At 43.6% G+C, this 5,815-nt stretch overlaps 1 long non-coding RNA gene across 1 annotated transcript; it reads left to right on the top strand.

Annotated features, from left to right (window-relative positions):
- The first annotated feature begins 679 nt into the window (after positions 1-679).
- LOC119401003 (uncharacterized) lies at positions 680-4,877 on the top strand. The gene is made up of 2 exons (XR_005185351.2): positions 680-915; positions 4,539-4,877. It is a non-coding gene; the product is annotated as an uncharacterized LOC119401003 (long non-coding RNA).
- Positions 4,878-5,815: the final 938 nt, after the last annotated feature.

Here is a 5,815-nt window from a genome sequence, read left to right as displayed (position 1 = left end):
GCTTTTTTTTCTTCTTATAGTTTAGTTCCGCAAGGAATTTTTTACGCCTACAATTTCATGACGTCCTGCGCAAAATTCGTTTTTTTAATGATTATAGTTCTGCAGATGCTTTCCAAAAGCTCTACAGCAAGCAGCCGCAAATGCACTTACATAGGACAGTAAAGTGAATCATACTGTAAGCTACGCATTCATGATAAAGCTCGCAAGCTTTGAGACACGAAATAGAACATGCCACCTACATTTTCTGACGTCATTCCTCTTATACGAATACAGAGGCACGGGTGCGTTCGTTCTCAGTTGTACAGATTATTTTCAATGAAAAATAAACAGAATGTCCCCATTCACAATGAATCATTCGGAGAAAGAGAGGTCGTTAGTTTCAATGAAGTGGTCACTTTCTACGGCTTCTTTATACATAGCGTCTTCAAACGAAGAAAGTACCAAAGTACTCATTGTCTGTACTTTCTTTTTTTTGTCTGTACTTACTTTGCATTGGTGTTCTTTCATTCATTCATTCTTTCTTTCTTTCTTTCTTTCTTTCTTTCTTTCTTTCTTTCTTTCTTTCTTTCTTTCTTTCTTTCTTTCTTTCTTTCTTTCTTTCTTTCTTTCTTTCTTTCTTTCTTTCTTTCTTTCTTTCTTTCTTTCTTTCTTTCTTTCTTTCTTTCTTTCTTTCTTTCTTTCTTTCTTCATTGTCTCGTTTTATGGTATAAAGCCGCCGTGCCATACCTGATGCTGCAGAGCCCACAAGCCATCCCGAGGTGACAATGGCTTTTCTGAGTATTCTAGCCGGCATCCTTGCGTGTTGCGCTCTACTGCCAGCGAAAGGCCAAGATCCCCAGCCACTCGTGGCAAACAGTGCAAGTTCTGCAAATTCTTTATCATGGCTGTTGCCGACCTGGGGTGGTCGGCCGAGAAGTAAGTGCCTAATTATTCATCTGTAAGTTTATCTAGACTGCGTGATACAATAATATACATTTCCAAAACTCATATCTGTTCAAAATGAAAATATATTGGATTTACGCGTCAATTAAAATCACCATAATAAACAATAAGTAAGGCAAATAAGGAACGAGTTCAGGGGAATATGGAAACTTGAAGCGATGAAAAATCCTTGGAACACGGGATGTCGCTGGAGCTAACGTTTCGACAAGCGGACTTGTCTTCTTCAAGGCTAATAATAATAATAATAATAATAATAATAATAATAATAATAATATAATAATAATAATAATAATAATAATAGGGGTTTTACGTCCCAAAACCACGATATGATTATGAGGGACGCCGTAGTGGAGGACTCCGGAAATTTAGACCATCTGGTGTTTCTTAAAGGGACACTAAAGAGAAACGATGAATCGGTTTAGGTCGATAAATTGTGCTCTGAGAACTCTAATGTCGTTAATTTCGCCATCATAGGTTTATTAATAGAGGAGAAAATCAAGTTCAAAGTTTCATTTTTAAATTTCGCGCCGAAATCTCCCCGTGTGACGTCACAGACTTCAAAGTGTGCTTATCGTATTTTGGCGCCATTGTCTCAACAAAGTTACCCCAAACTTGGTATGTTAAGTCTATGGCCCCCTCAGAGGACAGTGTACTTTATTTTTACCGATTAGGAACTACGTAGTCCCTAGAAGGTGCCGTCAAAACATGTGACGTCACGGCGAATGGTGCGGCAACTTCAAGGTAGCGTCGCCACCCACATTTTGTTGTTGCGCGTTTTCTCGCTTACTAAGCGCCTTCTCGCAGCAAGCGTGGTGTTTTTGGTATCGTGAAAGAGTACTTTACTAATATGAGAAAAATCATTTTGCTCTTTAGTATCCCTTTAACATGCACTCACATCGCACAGTACACGGGCCTCTAGCATTTCGCCTCCGTCGAAATGTGACCGCCGCGGCTGGGATCGAACCCGCGACCTTCAGGTCAGTTCTTCAAGGCTGCAACTTGACGAAGACAAGTCCGCTTGTCGAAACGTTTGCTCCATCGACACCCCGTGTTCCAACCATTTTTCATCGCTAATAAGTGACGTAGTGAGCGGCTCAGAGTGCCGTCAAAGAAATCAAGGTAAGTTTTTAAGGAGGCCTCCTGCGTCGCTATTGTTTATTTAGTTTGTCACAATTGCATACTTAAGAAGAATTTAAAAAAAAAACACTTATTACTGATAGCTTAATCATTTCAATTGTGCCAGAAGTAGTCCATTGTAGCGCGTTTTAAATCAACTGCATTAAAGCAACAATGGTGACACGGTACTGTATTGAATTAAACTGAATACGTGAATAGTCAAGAAAAGAGAACTAGTAATAAAAAAAAATTGTATATATGTTATTTAGTATCGTGTCACAGACATTTGTGACGTAATGCATTTCGTACTTTAACTACACTCCAGTGTGTCGACAAGGCAACATGTCCTGAGGGGAGGAGGGGGGGGGTCACGTGGAACAATGCCAGCAGTGCCTAACATGCGTAGCCTTATGCTACATAGTCGGTTAAAACCTAAGATGGGGATTGATCGAGCGCTCGTTTTCTTTTGTTAGACAAAGAAGAATGAAACCAACAGACAATGTACCTGAGGAAGGCATAGGGGTCATTATTGGTAGCCTAACTGTAATATGGTAATTATGATATAACTGTAAAGAAATTAAAGTGGGCGCAAAGACAACTTGCCGCTGGTAGGGATCGAACCTACAACCTTTGGATAACGCGTCCGATGCTCGCCGTCATGGCAGCGAGCGGCGCTAACACCCCGAGAATTACACAAAAACGAGTACATAGTAAAGTGGGTGGGAAAGCGATCGCCGGCGTAGTTCAATTGGTACAGCATCGGACGCGTTATCCGAAGGTTGTAGGTTCGATTCCTACCTGGGGCAAGTTGTCTTTTTGTCCACATGTGGAGTGGGTTATACTATACTAATCGGTCTATGGTTTCAAGGAAAAACTACTTCAATGCTTAACGTTATACTGTATTAACAGTTCGGCGGAATGTTGCAAAATTATTCTGGCTATATTCTAAACAAGCAGTATGCAGTTTTACACTTAAACAAGCAGTATGCAATTTATAACATGTCTGTTATTTATTTGCAACTTACGTGGGGCTTGAATACCAACAGGGAAAGAATCGTACCCTTTATTCTATAGATGTTCTTGCTTTTGAAAATATTACTTATTGTTCAGTATTAATAAAAGCTCTGTTCATAATATGGCCTCTGCTCTGCTTGATTGCAAACTTGACGCTAATATAAATGGCATAGCTACTTTTGGTTACTTTTAGCTTGACATCTCAAATCTTTTCAAATCTACCCAGCCGCAACCCTGCTACGGATGCTCCAAACGTATACATTTGTAAGCTCTGAAGCTACACCGTCGAGTCACAGAAGTTAGGGCAACAATAAAACGATTCGCTACACTATAAGAAGCCACCGCAAGAAGTGTAGGCAGGCTTATGAGAACGATAAACGATAACTAATATAATGACAATCAGAATTTATTCCAAACGTCCTCCTCCAGGTAAGCAATCACAATTACAGAAATACTGCATAATAACCATATATTTCTAAGTGTAGAGTGGGCGGTGCCGTTGGAGGAGTTGGATGAGCGGCGCTTGCGTCGTTGGGCATGATGGAGGGTAGAGTGCGATTCCGAAGTTCCAGGGCGATCGAAAGCGAGCAGCCTCCACCACTTGCTAAGAGGTTTATTGGCAGAGAACGCGTGTGAACAAGCAGCGGTCAGCAGCGTTCGGTCAAGCGCAGCAACCACGAGCTCATGGCGATGGTGATGCCGCTTAGGCGCAGAGCAATGCCGCTGAGGCCACTCTTCTTCTCTACAATCGTTAGTTGTAAGGGAGCCGTTAGTTGACTCTTAAAATGTGTGGCTCTGTTAACCTTGAAGTTTACTTAGGAATACAGCGCCAATCCTTCGAGGTAACAGGACAAAACGGATTGGTTTGTGCAACAGCGTCACTATAGCTCAGCTATATATGTGACATTTTCACATGACTTTGACTTTGACATTAGAAGAAATATTGTGTGAGACGAATCCACTATGAAGGCGTAGAGACACGAAGGCACATCTTATGGATACTGCAATGTTTCCTCTGATAGTAAGTGATGGTAGCTTTATAGCCATCCTCGTGGAAATTACATACGGTTACAACCTAAGGGTAAATATGATCTCCGCCCAGCTGTCGCTGCCCCATCCAATGGCATGTGCTTATTTCCGTGACGGTATGTGTGGTATTTACGTTGGCAGCGAAAAGTACTTACGGTTACAACGGAAACGACTCTCTTGCACCGATGGATGGCACACGCGCCGCAGGTCTATAGGGGCGGAGCATGCATTTATTCTTAGGCTGCAACCGACTATATGTGCGCGATGGTAAGATGACACCGGCTGTACGTCACACATGAACGACGGTAGAAATGGCTGTGATAAATTCATGAAAAGCATTTCTCGTTACACGATGTGAATAAGCATTCAAATCCAACTGTCGCAGAAGTGAAATGTAATTGCATCTCTGTAATGTACACCAACGCATATGTATGCAGGATGCCCGCGGGGCGAAGTGTACAAGGAGTGCCAGAGCGGCAGCTGCGGCGAGAACAAGTGCTACCATCTCGGCATGCCTAAACCGCTTCCTTGCACGCTAGACTGCGTAACTGGCTGTTTTTGCATCAGACCCCTGTACAGAAATGATAAAGGGCAATGTGTAGTAGGGTGGCGATGCCGGAGGGGCGGCCACAACAGGCCGCGCCCGTCATGGCCTTCCAGAGGACCCGAGTAGAAAACGAGCACTTGCTTTGCAAAAAGGCACCTTTCATTCTCTGCCTCGGTGTTGTCGGATTCTCTTGGAGCCCAAATAAACACTGCAGTGAGTGGAAAAGGCATTTTCGGTCAGTGGTGTTAAATAGAATTTATTCTCTATGAACTCGCGAAACTTGAACATAGAAAATGTTTCACAAGCTTTTGGTGAGCGATCATACCCTGGTACAGAAAGTGGGTGGAAGACATTGGCCTAGCCAAACGTTCGATAATTTATCATTATAAAAATTGTAACATTTATAATTAAGTAACTAAAAAACTTAGCTGCTCGGTTATGACTATCACATAAAAATAATATTGCTCCTCTAATATCCTCACTTCGTTTAAAAAAGCTTCTATTTAATTTCCTTTTTTTTTCATCCATGTATACTGCCGCCCAATTCCAAGCCAGTCCCCAGTAGTGGATTGAGCCACACCATCAGGATCGATGGACCAACCCGACCCGACCGATCCTCACTGTTACAACCGATCCTCATGTTACAGTTTTTATAAACTCGATCCGATCCAGGGGCGTAGGCAGAATTTTTTTTTTTCATGGGGGGGGGGGGGGGGGTGGAGGTGCACGGGCCCGCTGTGGGGCCCGGTGTGCCACCCCCTGGCTACGCCACTGATCCTATCCGACCCGATCAGACCGACCAAACGAACTATGTATACAGCCGCGGCAAAACGTTGGCCGCGGCCACGTCTCTGTAGAGCGCGCGACCAGCTGGTTTTTGCTAGAGTTACTGCACCTTGAGGCAGTTACGGGCTGAGGTGGTCAGCCTGACTACCAGGCCGCGCATGCTCCTGACACACCACGTCAGAGTCCGAAACTGCATAAAGGTGTCGCCCCGCACAGCAAGAAACCTAAAGTGACTTTACAAAAACCTAGGGTGCCTCGATGTGCGCCGGCTGCTCGCGCGCTCTACACAGACGTGGCCGCGGCTGTACTGTCAACCACTGTAACAACATGCGTTCCATGCAGCGTGTTTCTTCACGGCTCTTTAAGCCTGCATTTTTGGAT

The sequence above is a fragment of the Rhipicephalus sanguineus genome, chromosome 7 (genome assembly GCF_013339695.2).
Source record: "Rhipicephalus sanguineus isolate Rsan-2018 chromosome 7, BIME_Rsan_1.4, whole genome shotgun sequence".
In the NCBI taxonomy this organism is placed as follows: Eukaryota; Metazoa; Arthropoda; class Arachnida; order Ixodida; family Ixodidae; genus Rhipicephalus; species Rhipicephalus sanguineus.
The sequence above is the reverse complement of the archived record's forward strand: the minus strand, read 5'-3'. Positions and strand labels throughout refer to the sequence as shown.